Raw genomic sequence first — 21,507 nt, 5'->3', positions numbered from 1 at the left:
TGATTAATTAGTTGATTTTACCCAAATATAACTTCTAGCTCTTACGAATCAAAACTCACTAAACAAAAATCGATGCACCAGTTCTGCACAACGGCAGATCCTTTGCAAAGGTTAACTTGTCACCTTCCACTAGCTGATTGCTGTATTTAAGTGTTAGTACTAATGCGGTGCAGCTTTGCTGAGGCACTATAATTAGTTGCTAAAAATACAATTTAATGAAATAATACTGCTACAGATTGTGCCAAACTATACCACACAATTTGTATTTTCTTGCTGCATAATTTTGTCAACCTTGTGGCTTAATTTGGTCCACCACTGTCCATCATGTCAATCTTTTCTTTTAGGGCAAGAATAATGGGAATCACTAGGATATTGAAAGATTGGTGACAAACAGGCTCACATTTTAACAGCAAAAGCAGAACTGGGCAGTGTACATTGTGCAAGATTTCCAAAGCTTTGACCTCTATATTGCAGGCGGTCTTTAGGTATTTGTGTACTGTTTTCTGTCGTGTGGATACCACACTTACAGGTTTCACAGTACTGGAAACCAGAGAGGCACTTTGTTTTTTTAACTTGAGAAACACGTCTTAACAATGTAATTTTCCTTTCTTCTACAAGTAGCTAGGGTATCCCACATTGTAGAGTTAGAAGCAGTTAGTAGTTAGAGAAACCAATGATTGCTTGTCTTTCTCCCAAACTAATTCCAACTCTCACGTTCAGTGTGTTTGTATGGGTGCCACAGATTCTATTCCAACTTTCTTTTATTTCTGACCCCTATCGCCACGTCACACACTAACTCCTGTAGTACTACTTCACATACTCATAAATGCCTTTGTGACTCGATCCCATGAAGCGCATGTGACATTTGCAGGTCAGTGGGTGCTAGCCGTTAGCTAGCAATGAGTCACATTGCCTCAGAGTGTCCAGGACCTCATTCATCTAGGTAAGCTCTCACTCCTGCCCAGCTACAGCCCCAAACCCCAAGTAGAAAAGAAGAGAAACATATAGTTTGATAAAAATGGAACCCTGTTGCGCTGTCTTTCTTAGGCTAGAACATCGATTCGATAACAACAGACTCATTTCATAATTAGGAGAGTGGATGCCTGTGTAACCAGCCTTCCACTTTAACTTTGCAAGATTCTAGGGACACACTTGAGACAACACAGGCGTGTGATGGGCTGTAGTCAACCATTGAGCAGTTACTTATTCTCAAATTTTGCGCAAGCCAGCCTCCCGTGGCACATTTTGTATTTACAATTACACTTTAGTTGAAGTGGACAGATAGCACATTATTTGAGCATAGTGCTAGTTTCTTTTAAAGAGGTGTTTCTGGTGCAATGTGGTTATGAAACTGTGTTTCTTTTGTTTTGAAGAAATGATGCTGATTCTCTGCTGGTTTGGAAAGTGTACTTTTGTAGGTCGAGCTAGACAGCGCATGTGCTATCTTTTCGAGACCTGTTGTATTCAGTCTGTGTGCATCAAGTCAATCCCCTTTCTAGACGTTGCCTTTCATTTGTCTATGACAGTGTCCTTTAAAAATCCCTGCTTGCTAGTGGTCAGTCCTGCCTCTTTGTCCCTCCTTTCTCTCTTTTATTCCCCCCACAGAGCATGGACTTAGTACCATCTCATTCCGCTAAGGTTCTTTATCTGTTCTCTGACAGACTATTTTTTTCTTAGTTTTCTGCTTTGTTATTGTTTGTCAGTGATCAGCTTCAGCACCCTAGCTGGGTACATTTGAATATAGAATGATTCCTACAACCTCCTGTTAATGCCAATGTTGTATTACTGCTGCCTCCCTCGCCATGCCTTCCACTCCGTTGCTTGTTTTGTTTGGGCTTTTTGCACTTTTTAATGTCCACTGTCAGTTGGGCTTTTCCCGGTAGTTGGGTTTGGGCTTCCTTTTAAGGGGGCTTAGGCTTGGTTCGTCGGTTTTGCTTGCAAGAAGCTTACATCCCGCCCCCTCTCTTTTCTGGCTTTTCATTGGATTGTGTGCAGGCCACTTACTTTTCCTCCAGTTCTATTGGCTGTAGCATAGTTTCCTGCATTTACCAATGCTTGTTAACATTTGAGGGGCAAACTTGTTTCGTGGCTCGGGGTTGTCTTTTAGGGAAAAAAGCTTGTGTGCTTTTTTATCTTGCACCCACGTTTTTGGTACACAGTGCTTTGCTTCCGCAAGGCGCCAGCTTATTGTACATTTACTGATCCCGCAGCCAGATAGTGCGCTCGGCAAGACACCCTTAACATGCGTCTTTCAATAGGTATTCGTTATGCCTTTCTAACCCCAATTTGCAATTCGCTAATCTGTTGAAGAATTGCAAAGTGGGGTTGGTACATTTAAAGAAGCCATTTAGTGGTTGCAAACCCTGTGATTAGGTGAATCTTAGGCTGGCCCATAGTCACGAAAACGTGTTGACGGACAGTTGATGTGAGTTGGACTTGTAACTTGTCTGAAGAATAGTGGATTTCAAAATCTGAAGACTACTGATTTATGGAACTCTCACTGGTTTGAGATGGACAAATGAACTTGTCATTCAAATTCAATATATATGACCTTTATTTTGTGATGTAACCTGAGTGAAACATTTTGATAACCATCATTTGAGTGTTAATTCTGATTATTATTGTCTCAAATGTGAAAGGAATGGAATAGAAACAAAAATGGTAAAGGGCTGTTGTAAAATGTATTCTCTGCAGCTAAGTTGAGCTCAGAGAAAGCAGCTATTTGAATCACATTAAGAGAAACATAAGAAAGGTTCTTAAATTGTAACACAGATCGGTAACCTGTGTGGGTGCAAGCACCATTTCTATAGTGCCGGGAAGGACACGTTTTAAATTACCCACTTATGAACAGTTCTCATTAGGTAATGCAATGGAATTGATAACTTATGCTCTGTTCATACCAATTGCTTTAAGTCGCTTCTCTCCCATCACAGAGTAATAAGAGCATGCGTAGGGGACCGAGAACACTGAAAATGTGAGAGGGAGGAACCAAATACACAGCGTTAAGGATGTGAGAATGACAACCAAGCCTTTGGGAACACAAAGGGAGGATGGATGCAGGGACAAAATGGATCCGGGAACACAGGGCCAGGCCAAACACTATTTAGATACCAGGGGGATTTAAATACCCTAACTGAGCCAGACAAGACAGCAAATTCCACACTGAAAGACAATATAAGGTCAGGGCAGTGCGACAGGTGCGGCCGCACTGGGCGCTGACCTGTGGAGGGGGCGCTGACCTCAGGGGGGTTGCTTTTAGCAATAATTTATGATTTGAGAGATATGGGGCACTTTTGCCTTGTGGTAGTGAGAGAATCTGAGCAGGCGGTCATGGGGTCTGGGTGCGCAAAAAAAGATTATCGCACCAGGCGCCACCAGCGCTAAAGCTGGCCCTGTATAACGTAACTCTACTAGTATATGAGCACAATACTGAGCCCAAGAACAACTTCCCTGGGGCTGTCAGCAGACCATGCTGAACCTCAATTGCCTGTAGAAACTCCTACCAATACATAGGAAAAACAGCAACAAGCCCACGCTATATTGGTTCCAGTAAAACGCCAAGCGACAGGTTGCACTTTCATCCCGCGGTAGTGGCTTAGGAGAAGGGTCAGAAGACCCACAACCCCACTGCAGTGCACCCACCGACACAACTTAAACATATTTCCACCACACATGGGTTTTGAGTCCGCATGACAAACCTCCTTCCTAGTCCAATCTGCAGGGAAAACCCTACACCACACCACACTTACTCTTTGTGCCATGGCATACCCTCACCAGAGCCTCACCCTCACCAGAGCCCAGCCTGGTGAGGAGAAAACCACTAGATCTGTGCTGCTTCAATCGATAGGATCACTTACATCGATAAAGTGCACTTGCTTCCGATCGTACAAAGGGTCAATTATAAGGCTCTCGGCCTAGTCTATTTTGCCTTACACAAGAAAATTCCTGCATATTTTTCTAACATATTTCTCCCTTAACATCTAGCTACACACCTAATGTAAACCCCTCAAGCACTATTTGCCACTACTACAGCCTAGATACAAAGGCCATATTTATGACTTTTGGGGTGCAGGGCAGATCAGCATGTCACTTTGCTGCACTGCCCTGCATCACTGGGAAAGGGCATGAATGTGTCATATTTATCCAATACGGCATATTCCTGTACTTTGCCTTTAAGGTGGCACCATTTTGGCAACCTAGCACTAACTCAGGCACCCTTGCACCATGCTCCTAAGGAGGCGTAAGGTTTTGGCGCTTTACCGGGTTTAGAAGTCCTTGTAAATCTGGGAATGCTTCAAAAACCATAAGAGTTGCTTGGGAACACCCACTGCAACGCCCATCGAAACCCTCCCTTGAGCATAGGAACGCAACGCAGTGATTTGCGCTGCGTTGCCTTACTCCAGATGTTTGAAGCCATTCAAAGCCACACAAAGTGGCTTTGTGTGGCTTCAGAAATCTGACTTAGAGGTTTGCCTCACACATGTACCACATTGCTTGGTGCAAGCATGACGCAAAGCTCTCATAAATATGCCCCAAATTGTTTAAGGCTTCTCCTTCTGGAAGCAATTGCCTTTCGCCCTTCAGTGCGAAATGGACCTAAGGAAATTCTACAAACAACCGATGACCCACCTTCTCTGCAAAGCTCTTGGTCCTGAGTCTGCCTAGGTATGTTGCCTGTTGTTTCCCTCTCCTCCTGCCTTCCTTTACCAGAAGCGCCCTTCCTTTGGTTGTTCCTTTGGTTTGGGGCATCCGTCCATTGCATTACTAAAACCATAAATGAAAATAAATATTGATTATAAAAAAACAAACTCCGGAGTACATAGTCATAGTAGAAAATAGGTAAAAGTACACCCGCCTCCCTGAACTTATACAGTTCATGAGCAATGCTCAATTTGAGCAGGTGGTGGCCACCAGCGCTCATGTTTGGGTACAGGGACTTATTTCTCAACACCAGACCTTCACGCAGGGCAAGAGAGAAAAAGTAGAAAAGGGACAAATACAGCATTAGCAAAAGATATGAAAACCATGACAAAGGGAGAAAACAGAGAAGAAAAATAAACACAACAGTGAGACAAGGGGAAATAAAGTGAAGGGTGGTAGAAGAGCAGGGCATGAGGTGGAATTAAAACTAGGTTGCTTTGGTATTCGGCAGCCCCAGCGTTCAATCGAATTAGAACTGTGACCCTGCACTTATTTTTTATATTTTTAACATATTAAGTGTTGTTACGAAACAATGCAATATGATGTAATACATTAATGCTGCACATAATGTATAGTTTGGAAATACATCACTTGCAGTGAGAACAACCAAATATAGACCTTTTGTATCTAGTTATTTGCAGGTATTTGACCTCTCAAAGTTTGCATTAGTATTTGCTTTGTATTAGTACAATTAAGATAAATAAAATAACTTTTAACATAATGTTTTCTGTGCACCCTGACGCATAGAGAATGGAATAGGGTCTTAGGGTATCCATGCAAACTCTACCACAATGCAAAATTCCAATATATTCAGCATAATATTCTACATAAGGAGTATCTCACGCAGCTCGCTTACACAGGATATAGGCAATACCGCCAGTTGCCCCAGATTCGGAGCACACAATGCTGACATGGCTCACATGTTTTGGAGCTGTCCAGTGGCAACTGGCAAAATGGCGAGAGGTCACAGACGCGGTCACAGACGCGCTGACAGACGTCACAGGTTCGGCTGGACTGTGCTCCATGGAATGTGGTAGTCTGGGACTTTTCAAATGCAAGAAATCAGGGAGCGCCATCAACCACTTTCTCGACTTGGCACTGTTGCTGGTTCAGAGACCCATTGTGATGCACTGGAAAGCAAGCAGTCTACCAGGACTGCAATATTGGCACACAGTGGGGGAAGGCCGAATCGGTGTCCCTCTGGCGAGAGGAGGCCCGCGTCCTCTGTTGGGCCTCCCTTTCAATGGAATGGGAAACTCTAATATACAAATTACAAGTGCTTTCAGAAGAGCCCTAGACCCGAGTAAGTCCTTAGATGACTGGTCAACTATTGAGTTCACTTAACATTTTGTATGAATCCTTAGTCTTCCTCTACCCTAGAACGATTGCTCTACATGTTACGTCTCGAGTCCATATTGTTGGTTATGTTTAAAAATTCGGGGTCGGCCAATGAGGTCCGGCTCACACATTCACCATTTAAGTATTTGTCTCCTAGCTGTGACTTGTATGACCTGGCAGTTTATGTTTTTTTTTTTACCTCTACGTTGTTTAGAACCAATGCCTTTTATTGTGCAATATTTGCTGTCACAATATGTCCATACCCTCTTTGGAATAGCTGGTATGACATTTGTAACCGATATGTTTTTGTACGACTACATTAAAATCAATAAATTTGGTTAAAAATACAAAACATAATGATTTCTGTGAGAGAACCAAATTCAAATTTATCGATCAGTGTCACGAGAATAAATATTGAAAAAGTGGGTGATATTGTAGCGGTCTCGGAATTTTTCAGAACACAAGGGCTGGGATGGAACTAAAATTACCTAGATTCCCTCTTCAAAACTTATTTTAGGAAAAAAATCTAAATCAAGAGAATGCAATTTTGTGACATTGGCACTGCCTATCTTCATCAACCTCTCCAATTTCAGTAAGTTGGCAAAGTATTAAAAATACAGCTGCTAGAAAACACCTCAGAAAGTAGATCTTGGAGGTGAATTGACTCAAAAAAAAAGTTTTGCGAAGGTGACAAACTCCAATAATGTCAAAAGTAACAAAGCCCAAAGGCGGACTTTCCAATCTGCACCTCACGCTAGTTTTGTTTTCTGCAAAGTTTTCTGCGCACACTCCGGCATCCGCCATTGTGCGATGCCCCTGTCGTCCTGTGACGGATCCTTTCCCCCGGTCTCCAATCCCTCACGCCCACCACCCGGACTACCTCCTCTCCAGAGCTATCCCTTCCAGGACTCACAAATCCGAAGGATCTCCAAAGCGTCCGTGACAACGGAGTCCCCACCCCTCTCTCTCTTTCAGGGTCCAATCCGGAGTGACGACGGAGCGGAAGGAGTCACCCGGTGCCCCGGAAGTACCGCCTACCTACAACCAGACGCCCACAGAAAAGGCGGATCCGAAGAGACTGGAGTGGTCGAAAGATCGTGGCAGGAACTCTCGGCTGGCGATAACGGGGAGAACGAAGACGGAAGCGGAGAACTCGAGGAGTGGTCGGAAGACTGTTCAATAAAACAACACTATAGCCCACTATATCTGGCCTCCTCGTCTGACTTTCCGGCCCGCAATACCCACACGCCGACACGTCCTCAATCCATAAACCAATAGGAGGTGCATCAGATGATGAAGTCAAGGGAAGTGTAGTAATTGTTCAAAAACCTTTATTTATGTTCTTTATTTTCACGCGTAATTCCTTATTACAACAAAGCAGCTCAGCCAAAGCGTTTAGTTCCCATATATGGGAACTTCATCAGGGCTTAAGAATAATAAAAATCATCGCCGTCTTTATATGAAAAATGCCAAAGAAATTATTATTCCGATAATTACAAAAATACAACGCTGGTGACACCACTGCCAACCAAGATCCACCCTGCCTACGATCACAAAAATTGATTTAGTGATTTAGTGCTTTTCTTGCGTCTAACAACAAACTGAGCCAGCAACTGCATGTTCTCAGCTTTGCAGGAGTAGGTATCTTGAGAATTAGATGGACATTTTGAAACCAATAAAGTTTTCTTTCATAGATGGGTGCCTATATGAAAATTAAAAGTTATCAGACTATGATCTGGTCCAAGGAGATATCAAGTAGATGACACAATGGAGAGGCTACTACATGCATTGCTTCCTTAAGATGTCCAGAAGGGTTCAATTTTTAGGAAGCTATAAGATATTCTAAGGTTGTCTTGTATAGAAAAGAGATCGGTCCAATTCATAAAGGCAAATATACACACTCATATATTTACCTCTATACCTACATGTAACTCCACTTTGCTTTTGCTATTCACCATTTTCAATAGGAAATTTACACGTAGGTGTAGACTTACATAGCTTCACCCCCTCAAATGAGTGAGTGTAACCTGACAGAGCAGAATTTACAAAAGTAAAGTTACTACAAGAAACTTTTCACCTGTTGATGAAATTTCCATCACTGTTGTGGAGAGGTCCCGATGGGAGAGTATAGGGGAAATGTAATAAACGTAATTAAATAAAAACAAATAACAAATTTTAATTTATAATATAAATGTCAACATTTACAGCACATTAATTCATCAAATTAAATGTGTGTTAACTATAAAATTATTTACATTTATTGATCTAATTTATAAATATTACTTATCAGCAATTCTTTAAAAAAATACTCACCCTCACTAACATTTTTGTTAATATTTATTGAGTATATGGGAAAAAGTTATTTATTTATTTAGAAACTTTTACATTTTGTATAAAAAATTAGGTTTATTTTATTCTTTTGAATTGTACATTATCAATTGATTAAAAAACAATTATTGATCATTCATTATCACTTAAAAATATATATAATTTGAAATATCTAATGTGATTAATGAACCTTAGTAGCTATGGGCTATTCCCTTACTCGATTGTTTTCTATGGGAGTGTCTCACCACTAGGAGTACCAGTGGGCCATATGTGGTGCTTGATTTACTCCAAGTCTGGGTTGGAGTACATCTGAGCCTGTTTAAATACCTTTAGGACTGTAGTAACTTTAAAAGTGTATTTTGTGAATTGCAATATCATGACCCACCCACCCCCTCCAGAAAATTCCCCTAACCTCCTCTCCTTTCGAAGTAATTATTCCCAATTTTTCTACCATTCCATCCCACATTTACAAATACTTCATAAACCTACGTGTGCATATATCTCTGCTACCATGGTGGAGATCTCTGCATAACGATGGAGGTGTAATTAGCGGTGGAGGTGTACCTTTCCAGCTGTTTGTGATTTGCATTTTCTAGTATGTGAGTAGTACTACTTTAAGAGTCACAAAATGCATTTTGATAACTCGTACCTCCTGATGAGATGCACACCCCTGCTAGCCTTCATTGACTGGGGGTGAATGTTTTGATTTGTTCTGCATTCCGTCCATCAATTGTGTGTCTTTTGTTTTCTCGCCCCAAGTGCGCCAGGTATGCCCAGACGTGGGTCCTGGGCTCACTGTGCCACTGGAATCAAGCTATCCTGGCTGAAGAGGGGTGAAACCCCGAAACCGGTCCTAGGATGCTTGTTTCCGGTCCAGGGAGGACCTGGCTTGGCAGTTCGGGCTGGACTGTTCCCATGAGGCACAGGGTCAAGACTGATTTGCATATGGCCAGGTCTAAACTGGGGTGGCATGGTGAGCAAAAGAATGATGGATTTAACCCAGATCTCTTGACTGGGGGTGAATGTTTTGATTTGTTCTGCATTCCGTCCATCAATTGTGTGTCTTTTGCTTTATCGCCCTAAGTGCGCCAGGTATGCCCAGACGTGGGTCCTGGGCTCACTGTGCCACTGGAATCAAGCTATCCTGGCTGAAGACGGGTGAAACCCCGAAACGTGTCGTAGGATGCTTGTTTCCGGTCCAGGGAGGACCTGGCTTGGCAGTTCGGGCTGGACTGTTCCCATGAGGCACAGGGTCAAAACTGATTTGCATATGGCCAGGTCTAAACTGGGGTGGCATGGTGAGCAAAAGAATGATGGATTTAACGCAGATCTCTTGACTGGGGGTGAATGTTTTGATTTGTTCTGCATTCCGTCCATCAATTGTGTGTCTTTTGCTTTCTCGCCCGAAGTGCGCCAGGTATGCCCAGACGTGGGTCCTGGGCTCACTGTGCCACTGGAATCAAGCTATCCTGGCTGAAGAGGGGTGAAACCCCGAAACCGGTCCTAGGATGCTTGTTTCCGGTCCAGGGAGGACCTGGCTTGGCAGTTCGGGCTGGACTGTTCCCATGAGGCGCAGGGTCAAAACTGATTTGCATATGGCTAGGTCTAAACTGGGGTGGCATGGTGAGCAAAAGAATGATGGATTTAACCCAGATCTCTTGACTGGGGGTGAATGTTTTGATTTGTTCTGCATTCCGTCCATCAATTGTGTGTCTTTTGCTTTATCGCCCTAAGTGCGCCAGGTATGCCCAGACGTGGGTCCTGGGCTCACTGTGCCACTGGAATCAAGCTATCCTGGCTGAAGACGGGTGAAACCCCGAAACGTGTCGTAGGATGCTTGTTTCCGGTCCAGGGAGGACCTGGCTTGGCAGTTCGGGCTGGACTGTTCCCATGAGGCACAGGGTCAAAACTGATTTGCATATGGCCAGGTCTAAACTGGGGTGGCATGGTGAGCAAAAGAATGATGGATTTAACGCAGATCTCTTGACTGGGGGTGAATGTTTTGATTTGTTCTGCATTCCGTCCATCAATTGTGTGTCTTTTGCTTTCTCGCCCGAAGTGCGCCAGGTATGCCCAGACGTGGGTCCTGGGCTCACTGTGCCACTGGAATCAAGCTATCCTGGCTGAAGAGGGGTGAAACCCCGAAACCGGTCCTAGGATGCTTGTTTCCGGTCCAGGGAGGACCTGGCTTGGCAGTTCGGGCTGGACTGTTCCCATGAGGCGCAGGGTCAAAACTGATTTGCATATGGCTAGGTCTAAACTGGGGTGGCATGGTGAGCAAAAGAATGATGGATTTAACCCCGATCTCTTGACTGGGGGTGAATGTTTTGATTTGTTCTGCATTCCGTCCATCAATTGTGTGTATTTTGCTTTCATAGGGGCATAACCTTAATGCAGAATATAATGGAAACCACAGAGAAAATTGCTGGTTCCGTATTTATATCACCACAGCCATTTCCATAATATTGAGAACATATCCGTCGGTTTTTGAGGATAATAATTAGTGGAAACATAATTTCCCCTATCATTACCTAAAAGGTTTGTGTCATTAACAAGATATCCCATGATACTACTGCTGCAGCACTTAGTAAGAACTGGAAATATTTGTGATTTTCCGGAGTGGAAACATTTTTGGTAGGTTTATAATAACATGCTGAGTCTCAATAATATCTTTGGAAGAAGATTAAGAAGATCTTTAGCAGGCATGATAAGATATGAATGCCCTGAAATGTAGTTGTGAAAAAAGCGGCTAGTTCTTCACAAAAATGCCAAGGTTCTCATTACAAATGCAAACAGCAATATCCTCCAAAATCCCAAAAGGCACACAAATATCGCTACAAATAGGGACTGTTTATTGCTCAAAATCTCTTATGACAGGTCACTACATTCAATGTTCAATCTAAAGTGAAGGTTACTCCAAAGGGCAGTGTGAAGGGGAGAAGTGCTCATAACGTAGGATAGATAAAAATAGAGCAGGGCAATCCAAACGGTAGATTCAATAATCATTCAATTTGTACATCGTAGAACTGGTCATAGTTCCTAGTGGTGCCAGTTTATACAAATCGGCCTGTCCCTTGTGGATTCACAAAATATTCTTTTTTGATGGTTTTCTGTTGTGACACAGAGAAGATTAATCTGTGGAAAGGCAGGACTGGGGTGGCATCAGGTACAGGCTCAGAGGGAGAGAGTGTTGACGTTTCAACCCTGGTGCAATGAGGGTAATTTAGTCCACTGCGGGCGGGTCTTCCTCAGGACGGGAGGGGCACGGGGGGGGGGGGGCAACCGGGGATGTAAATAAGCCGGTAAGTTCATTGGAGACATTGTGTAAAATGCTTGAGAAAATAAAATAAAATAAATGTGCCTACTAACTAACCTAGGGCGTGGTTCAGTCAGGATACAGACCCTCATGTGGTGGTCTGTAAAGGTAGAGGGTATGCATATTAGACTCTATATTGCGGATATAAACGCTAAACGAATTAGACCAGTGGACCACTGTCTATTTACCCTCAGAGGAATTGCGGCATATTAAGTTGATTTCAGGAAAGTGAAAACAGCAGTGTTGATAGTTTTGAACGTAGGGGAATAAATCACCCACAGCAGCTAAAATGACATTTAAAAACAAAAAAACAAACGTGAAGACTAATGTATACACGAAGAACAGGAAGGCACTAATTGCCGTCAGGTACTGAATTACCTCATGTACACAGTCCTGCCTTTCCACAGATGAATATTCTCTGTGTGATCTCTCTTAATTCTTTAGATAGAAGATGTAGAAAAGGGGCCCATAGCTCACATAGACATCCCCTTTCCGATCTACTACTAGGGACAATCGCTCCATAGCAAGGATGTGCCAAAGTCGATGTAGCCAAGCACTAAGTTCTGGGACAGTGGTTGCTCCCCACTGGGCCAAGATGACTTGCCTCGCTGCTAAAAGGCTAATGCAATTTTGTCTACCTTTCAAGGAGCGTAGAGGGAAAGTACGGGGATGCAACAGCCCGAGAATGGTATGTTCCGGAAGCCTAGGTATAGAAGTGCCAAATGCCTCGTCAATGTTCTCTAGGACCTCCATCCAATAGTGCTGTAGTTTAGGGCAGTGCCATAACAGATGAACTAAAGTTCCCGGCATTCCACACCCTCTCCAGCATAGCTCAGATTTGTTTTTATCCCAGCTGTGTATTCGCGCTGGTGTGTAGTACCAGTACAAAAAGACCTTTACAGCGGATTCCGCCCCTGTAGTGTTGTGGGCTGTGTGGTGTGCGTGGTAGAGTATGTTATCCCATTCTTTGGCAGTTAGTGCCCTCCCCAACTCCGTTTCCCAGCGGATTTGTGCCTTTGTGCGTTGCCCTGTGCGTTTTGTAGTGAGCATAAAATAAAGTTCAGAAATAAGGCATCGGTCGTCTTTCTTGCATATCAGCCATTTCTGGAATGTTGTGAGAGATCGGGACATCCTGTTGTAGTCTAAGGACGTTGTAACCCAGTGTTACACCTGGCGATATGGAAACTCATCAGTCGCTAAGAGACCATAGTCACTTTTTAGCTGGTCAAACGAAGTCAGCCCTTCGGTGTCAAACAGAGATCCGAGTCTCTTGCAAACTTCTTCTCTCCATTGTTGGAACACTGATGAGGCCCGGCCCGGTGGAAAGTCCGGGTTGTCTACAATTGGGGTCATCGGCGAGGAGAAAGTGGTCCAGCCATTTCTAATCGCCACCGCATCCCAAGCACTCAATGCTGGGGAGGTAACTGGTGAAGATAAAGCCCCCAAGCCCTGTGCTTGCGAGGCAACCAAATCTCCTGCCAGATATTAATTCCAGCTACCACCTGGTTCATGAAGTTCCAGTGCTTATCAGACATAGGTCTGTTCCATTCCACAATGTATCGAAGGCACGATGCCTGATAGTACCTCTTGATTAAGGGAAGGCCGACTCCCCCATCTTTTTCGGAAGGACCATTTGGGCTAGCGAGAGACGCAATTGCTCCCCCCCACACACATTTGTTGATAAGGGACTGTAGTTGGGCTAATGCCTTCGGTAGAGGAGCCATGGAGATTGTTTGAAAGAGGTAAAGAATGCGGGAAAGCACTGTCATTTTGACGTCTGCAATTCTCTCAAACCAAGCCAATCGTAGGTGCGCCCAAGTGTCTAACGCCTTAGCTGTGTGCTCAATCAAGGACACATAGTTTAGGGGCACCGTGCATGCAATGGTTGGCGCGAGTCTAATGCCTAGGTACGATATGTCCTGCTGGGTCCATCTAAATGGGTATTGGAGATGTAGGCTGTCTGCCATATCTTGTGGGATCGACAGGTTTAGGATATGCGATTTGGTCGAATTGACTTTAAACCCGGACGTCTCTCTAAATTCGTTTAGTTCCGAGAGAAGAGCAGGCAGCGTGGTTTGAGGGTTGGTGAGAGAGAGAGAACACGTAATCAGCGTACAGGCTGATCTTGTGAATATCTGCTCCGAATTTCAAGTCTTCGATTTTTGGGTTGGCGCTTAAACGTTGGGCCATCGGCTCCATATATAGAGCGAATAAAAGGGGGACAGAGGGTAACCTTGCCATGTCCCCCGTGAGATCGGGAATGTGGCAGACCTAGTCATCGATTGATAAAAAGAAAGCGTGTCTGCGTGATCGCTGTACACTATCCATGAGATGGAAGAGGTGCTTCGTATTGTCCCTCCCTGTCTGGTAGGAATAAAACCCGCTTGGTTGGGGTCAATTAAGTCTGCTATTAAGGGATTTAGGCGCGCTGCGAGAATGCTGGCGAAGATTTTCGCATCAAGTTTAGTAAAGAAATAGGCCTATAGGACCCACATTCCTTGGGGTCCTTGGAGGGCTTCAGAATGACAGAGACGGCTGTCTCTGACATGTAGTCTGTCACCGCCCCTGTCTCAAAGAAGGAATTAAATAATTTGGTTAAAAAGGGCACAGAAGGATTTATAGAACAGGGCTGAGAAGCCAACTGGGCCTGGTGACTTACCAAATTTTTATCTAGATATTGCCGAGGTCACTTCCTCAATGTGAATGGTAGAGTCAAGCTGTTCTGCCATGGCCTTTGGCAGGGGAGAAATCATACAGTTCTCCAGGTAAAGGAGAGGGTCTAATACCGGTGGATCCTGCCCTGTATAAAGAGTGTGGTAAAACGATCTGAAGGCCTCCACTATTTGCGCGTCGGCGCTAATCACCTCCCTGTTCGAGTCATTGAGCACCTGGATCAGCGATGCTTGTGTTTTAGCCCTCAGTCGGTGAGATAGGAGCTTGCCACATTTGTTACTGCTAAGATAAAATGTATGACAGAGTCGGAGAAGTCATGCTACGCCCTATCAAGATCCAGACGCTTCAAAAGAAGCCGCTGTTTCTCCAGTTCCCTTCACACCCTCTGCACTCTTGTTCTTTTATGGATGGACTCCATCTCCGCCACCACCCTTTCTAGTTCTCGCCGCTTTTCCTTCCGGGCCTTGTTCTCTGCCGCAGAGGTTGCAATAAATTTGCAGCGTATTAACGGACCCCACATCATTAATCTGCAGATATTCTACCAGCTTTTGCTTAATGCCCGTCACCGTCCCTGGGGAGTACAGGAGACCCTCCCACAAGCGCCAACACCAAATTAAAATCCCCCCGATCAGTATCACTGTATCTTGGAACGTGAGGACCTCTGTCAGCGCTGTGACGAGAAACGATTCTTGTTATGTGCATAAAGAGAAGCCAGTGTGATGCTTGTACCACCCCATTGTAGTCGCAGCGCCAGCAAGCGCCCCTTTATTTTCGCAGATTTAGCTATCAGCTATTAGCTCTTTTTAAGATCGCTACCCCATTTTTCTTGGATGGGCCTGAGGACCAAAATTGTTGAGGGACGCATGCGGGGAGTGCCCCTAGAGAGGAGAAGAGTCTCCTGAAGAAGACAAATTTTCCCCTCTGAGATTTCCAGCAAAGAAAGGATGGCTGCTCTCTTCACAAGGTTATTTAATCCCCGCACATTAAGGCTGACAATCCTAAGAGTCTTCCCCCATAGCGGGAGGATAGGGATGCTATGGCCTGCAAATCACGTGTCATACTGTCTGATCCTTTGGTTCTCCGACAGCAGCTGTGGATCGGTGAGGAGAAATTAGATGTATATGGACTGGTGCAGAATCCCCAAAAAAGACAAACTATACCATTCAAAGACAATAAAAAACCCTTCAGTTACCCAACTACTAAAGAGAAAAGTGGACAAATGTTCGTTTGTAGAGGAAAACCCAAGGGGGTCATGACTCGGGCAACAAGTCATGTGACAGAGTACCTGATCTGCATCGTGCAGCAAGATAACGTTTTTCAAGCAGATGTCAGGAAAGGTCCTCACGTGCCCCCCCAGCAGCTCTACAAGACACCCATTCGGGAGCAGACTGATTATCTAAATCAAGGGGTGATCGGGCGCTCCAGGGGCTGAGACAGGGATGCAAGCACCGCCTCTCGTTCTTTGGCCATCGCTTCTGGGTCCTGCTTTAGTTTGGAAACCGGTCTGCCGACCAACTGCCATCGTGAAGATCTCCGGGCAGCACGCTCTTTAGGTCCCTCTGTCTGCTCCGCTGTCGCCGGACTCTCCAGGTCCAGCACTTCAAGCGCCTCGGTGAGAGAGCGGATCTGTCACTCTCAATTTCCCTTGGTGTTTAAAGATGATGCGGAAGGGGTGGCCCCAGGAGTACGGAATCCCTTTTTCACGAAGGTGGGAGGTAACCACCCAGGGTAGTAGGTTTGAAAAGATTGGGAGCAACATTACATACTTTCTTTACTAGGATTTGGGGCAGATGACCCAAGATTACAATAGTTTTCACAATAGATGCCGGTCTGCCGACCAACTGCCATCGTAAGGATCTCCGGGCAGCGCGCTCTTTAGGTCCCTCTGTCTGCTCTGCTGTCGCCGGACTCCCCAGGTCCAGCACTTCAAGCGCCTTGGTGAGAGATCAGATCTGTCTCAATTTCCCTTGGTGTTTAAAGATGATGCGGAAGGGGTGGCCCCAGGAGTACGGAATCCCTTTTTCACGAAGGTGGGAGGTAACCACCCGGGGTAGTGGGTTTGAAAAGATTGGGAGCAACATTACATACTTTCTTTACTAGGATTTGGGGCAGATGACCCAAGATTAAAATAGTTTTCACAATAGAATCATTTCAAATTCTTTCCAACACTGTCTGTTAGTAGCATAACATAATGTGGATTTTGTGATGCACACATTCACGCTGAAGTCCCCTGGCACTATAAAACAGATAGATATTGCAATCCAAATCAGTGGTGTTTACTTTAGCAACTTCAGAAGTCTGAGTGACCCACCAGGATTCGAGCCTCTAGCCATGAGGTCAAACACAGTTCCCTGCAGTGGATGCATTAGTCCACAGAGTCATGAGACCTCACTTTTAAATGTAGATATAGTTTATTTACAAGCTTTATGTGGAAAGATTCAAATAAAAATATGATATGAATAATGATACTTCATTGTCCTGATAAAGTGAACCATAAACACAATTAATTGAAAGCCTACTGAGGAAACATCTTATATTTCTTTACATACCTTGTATATGAAATTATTGGTTCATTTTCAAATGTTAAACAATGTCTTAGAGAAAGGATGCACCATTTTAACTGCTCTAATGTCTTTCCAGATCCCAAGATAAGTTGAACTCAATCACTGAAGCAGAGGTTTCCAAAATTATGCATAACCCATTTTCCTACTGTATTTGGGGTCTTTCTCATTTACTCTTCTGAGAATCTTCAATGTTGGCAAGATTATCCTAAATTACTACAATCATGCATTTAAAAAATGATGCTTACTAAGTTCCGCCACTGGGGCATACATATAAATAGCAATACACTTTGTTAGTCATGGGCATTATATCAATTATGACGAAGTGCTGTGTATTTTCTCGAAAAAATGTATTTTCTTCGCGCTTTAAACACATTGGGCCCTTATTAGGATGTCTGTTGGACCGCCACTGACAGGCCATCGGTGGCAGTCTGACCGACATCCAGCAGAGCGGTCGGACCGCTGCATTATGATGCGGTTGGTTGGACCGCATGAGTTGGGGGGACCGACCAACACTTCAGACAGGCTCAAGGAGTGCCTCGGACAGATTGTATTCCCTATAATAGGGGCGGTGAATGCTCAGGAACCACCGTAGGGATTACGATATCCTTTTCTGAAAGGCTTTCCATGGCGGTCCAACCTCTATTGAAAAGCTGTCTGAAAGGGAATTTGGGGGCCCGTATCAGGGCCCCCATCCCCCGTGGGCCTCCGCTACCCCGTGTAACAGGCACCACATGATGCCTGGCACACAGGGCATGGATGTTTCAAAATATCCCTTTTACATTGCGGCTTGTGCTGCAGCGCTTTTAGGGCCGCAGCATAAGCCACAATGGAAAAAGCCATGATTCCGACTGCCTACACGGTGACTTGTTGGTCGGACGCTCATCCGACCGCCATCGTAATCGGGCCGTTATTTGCACTAAAACTGTCTTAGATGAATATCAGTTTGTTTGGCAGTGTGTGGCTTCATCTTGTCATACCTCAGATGAGTCACCTTTTCAGAAACACTCATCACTCCACCACTTAATTATGCCCATAAGCTTTTAAAACATTGTTATGCACCTTACAAGAAGCATATTTAGATTTTTCTTATTTAATGTAAGGAGAATCTTGTTCCATTCTGTTATCTGCTGCCTCATTCCTCCATGGCGATACCAAAGGGGTTGATGGACGGAGCATTTGAGCAAATCAAACACTCACCCCCAGTCAACTGATCTGGGTTTAATCCATCATCATTCTTTAGCTCACTCCACCACCCCAGTTCAGACATGGCCATATGCAAATCAGTCTGACCCTGTGCCTCATGGGAACAGTCCAGCCCGAACTGCCAAGCCATGTCTTCCCTGGACCGGAAACAAGCATCCTGGGACCGGTTTCGGGTTCATAACCCTCATCAGCCAGGCTATCTTGAATCCAGTGGCAAAGTGAGCAAGCATTATGTCCATCAACTGTTGTTTTTGCATTTGTCACCTCGAGTGGGACGGGTATGCTTAGACGTGGGTCCCGTGGTCTCCATGCCACTGGAATCAAGCTATCCTGGCTGAAGAGGGGAGAAACCACGAAACCGGTCCTAGGATGCTTGTTTCCAGTCCAAGGAGGACCTGGGCTGGCAGTTAGGGCTGGATTGTTCCCATGGGGCACAGGGTCAAGACTGATTTGCATATGGCTGGGTTCAAACTGGAATGGCATGGTGAGCAAAAAAAACGATGGATTTAGGCCCAGATCTCTGTACTGGGGTGAATGTATGACACTGTTCTGCATTCTGTCCATCAACTGTTGTTTTTGCATTTGTCATCCCGAGTGGGACAGGTATGCTCAGACGTGGGTCCCGTGCTCTCCATGCCACTGGAATCAAGCTATCCTGGCTGAAGAGGGGTGAAACCCCGAAACCAGTCCTAGGATGCTTGTTTCCAGTCCAGGGAGGACCTAGCTTGGAAGTTCGGGCTGGACTGTTCCCATGAGGCACAGGGTCAAGACTGATTTGCATATGGCTGGGTTCAAACTGGAATGGCATGGTGAGCAAAAAAACAATGGATTTAGGCCCAGATCTCTGTACTGGGGTGAATGTATGACATTGTTCTGCATTCTGTCCATCAACTGTTGTTTTTCTCATTCCTCCATGGCAATGCTGCCCTAGTCATATTTTGGGCACCTGCCCATTTAATCAATTATTTTCACTAAGTTGTGTTGGAGGTGCATGATCGACTTTCCACTGCATTGCTATTTGCCGCTTGGTTAATATAAAGGCCAGACCCATCATTCTACCCCCCATCTTAGTTTTTTGGCTCTTTTCATCAATCCTTATAGACAGGCACTAGGGTTGCAGGCTACTTCTAGTCCTGTGAGTTTTGAAGTATAATTGAAGACATCTTCGCAGAAGGGCTTGATGACACGGCACGACCAAAACATATAACAGATCAACTTCATCAGCTTGACACCTGAGGTATGCATGCAACACTGTGGAGTATATTTTGTGTAGACGGCAAGGCGTGAAATAATTTTGATGCAATGTATTATTTTAAATCAAGTGGAATCTAACAATTCTTGAGACTTGATAGGTCTATCCCACCACTTATGAGAACTTCTTATCTGCTCTTTTCTCCTAGTCCAGTCATAGTTTGATGTAGTGGTACCATTCAGGGGTCCCTAGTCCAGTCCTTGTTTCATGTAGGGGTGTCAAAAATATTCTAGCCATTTTCAACATAGCATTGTGCAAGTGTGTTCTTTAGGTCTTCCAATGTGTGAACCCTCCTCCTGCCAATACATTTATATCAGCCTACTCTTCCAGATTATCAAGATGTGCCTAACCCATGGTAACAATTATGAAGGAAACGCTGTATTATTTTTGGCCCATAGCACTGCCCTACCCAAACAATATCTTGATGTGTCTATTACTTTCAGGTAGACTGTACGTCTAATGTTTTTGGACATCAGGCACTTTAGTCCCGATGTTTCCTCCATAATTCCTGACAGGTTCTTTCGTTCTGTACTGTCTGATCCAGTTAATCATTGATGAACTCACTGTAATTTGGTAGCCAGCTCCACCTCAGGGACACTCAGCCCCCATTCTGATATAGGTACCTATAATCTATGTAGTGATGATTCATGCCTGCGCTCTCCCACATATTAGGCCAATTAATGCACTGCTATTTTCACCAAATGTGCTCTGTGATATTCAGAATAGAACAGTGGAAAAAGAAGAATAGGAAGCAGGATAGAGTATCATTTAAATTTTTGCTACTATACCCAGCTCCGATAGGGGCAATTGCTTCCGGAAAGATGATGAGCCTCTGATGCTAGACAACGACCTATGGACATTGCCCTGTATCAAGTCAGCATCAGTGTGGCAGACGTGCTCCAAGGTAACTAAAGGTTTCCTGCTTCCATTTCAATGGTAACTCCAGAGTGAGCACGGACAAGATTTCTTGAGGATCAGCTTAAGTCCTTACATAGTAACAGAGGGCCTGATTTAGATCTAGGTGGACTGGTTACACTGTCACAACAGTGACGGCTATCCTGTCCACCGAAATATAAATCCCATAGGATATAATGAGATTTATATTTCAGCAGACGAGAAATCTGACATCGTTGTGACGGAGTAACCCCTCCGGCAAAATCTAAATCAGGCCCCCAGTGTTTTGAGTACCTTATGAAAGGTTTTCCCTACATCTCACCAGGGCAAAAAGGTTTCATCAGCACAGAGTGAGAATGCATGTAGAGTTGACCCTACTCCCCAGACTCAGTGCCCTCCTTACAAATCATCGCCACCAGGAGAGGGAACAGTGGGGAGCCCTAGAGTGCACCATGGTCTATAGTACATGATTCGGAGATTACTCAACCAGTTCTTACCCTGGCGATGGGATTCAAGTATAACACGCAAACCCAGCTTAGCAGGACCTCACCAAGCCCCCATCTCTTATATGACTGTGAACAAAAAATCCCAATGTAGATTGTCAAAACCTTTCTCTATGTCAAGCAACACAACTTTTGGAAGACGTTTGTCTGGTATACAAACATCATGACATGGATTAGTCAACTAACAGCAGTTTTTCTTGTTGCGACGAGCCCCGACCAGGATGGATTATAGCAGGTAATATGGTGCCTATTCGGTTAGCCATCAGTTTATCTAGTATTTTACAATCTAGATTTTGCATTGAAAGCAGGCGATAAGATCCTATTTCTAAGGTGTCCCTGTTGGGCTTTGGTAGTGAGATTATGATAGCCTCCCGGTAGTTTGTGGCAATATTGCCTGTTAATGTGCCTTCATGTTCTTTGCCTGCAGCTTGAATACCAGTAATGTGCTGTAATTTGTTAAAAACTCAGTCTGGAGGCCATCACATCCAGGTGCTTTCCCTAAGGTTAAGTCCGTTATTGCCTTCTATATTTCTTATGGCGTTATGGAAGCATCTAGCGGTTCTATCTGTAAGGCTGTTCATCTAGGCAGCTTCACTAGCCTAGTATACTCATATAGGCAGCCTGCCAAGCCCGGAGTAGAGTAAGATTCCTATTCTGTTCTCTTAATTAATGTTGGTGAGTTTGGATACTATTTAGAGCCCCAGAATGTAGTCTGTGGACATGCAGTTCATAATT

General features: G+C 44.5%; 1 protein-coding gene across 4 annotated transcripts in view; it reads right to left on the bottom strand.

Annotated features, from left to right (window-relative positions):
• LOC146863860 (uncharacterized) overlaps positions 1-21,507 on the bottom strand; it is a 661,357-nt gene that overhangs the window by 15,038 nt on the left and 624,812 nt on the right. Inside the window, exon 12 of one of the 4 annotated variants that reach the window (XR_014969566.1) lies at positions 4,630-4,764. The exons of the other annotated variants lie outside the window; for them this stretch is intronic. The gene's annotated coding sequence lies outside the window, so the exon portion shown is untranslated. The remainder of the gene's footprint in view (positions 1-4,629; positions 4,765-21,507) is intronic. 4 annotated transcript variants of the gene reach the window in all.

This window comes from Triturus cristatus, chromosome 2_1, assembly GCF_964204655.1.
Source record: "Triturus cristatus chromosome 2_1, aTriCri1.1, whole genome shotgun sequence".
In the NCBI taxonomy this organism is placed as follows: Eukaryota; Metazoa; Chordata; class Amphibia; order Caudata; family Salamandridae; genus Triturus; species Triturus cristatus.
The sequence above is the reverse complement of the archived record's forward strand: the minus strand, read 5'-3'. Positions and strand labels throughout refer to the sequence as shown.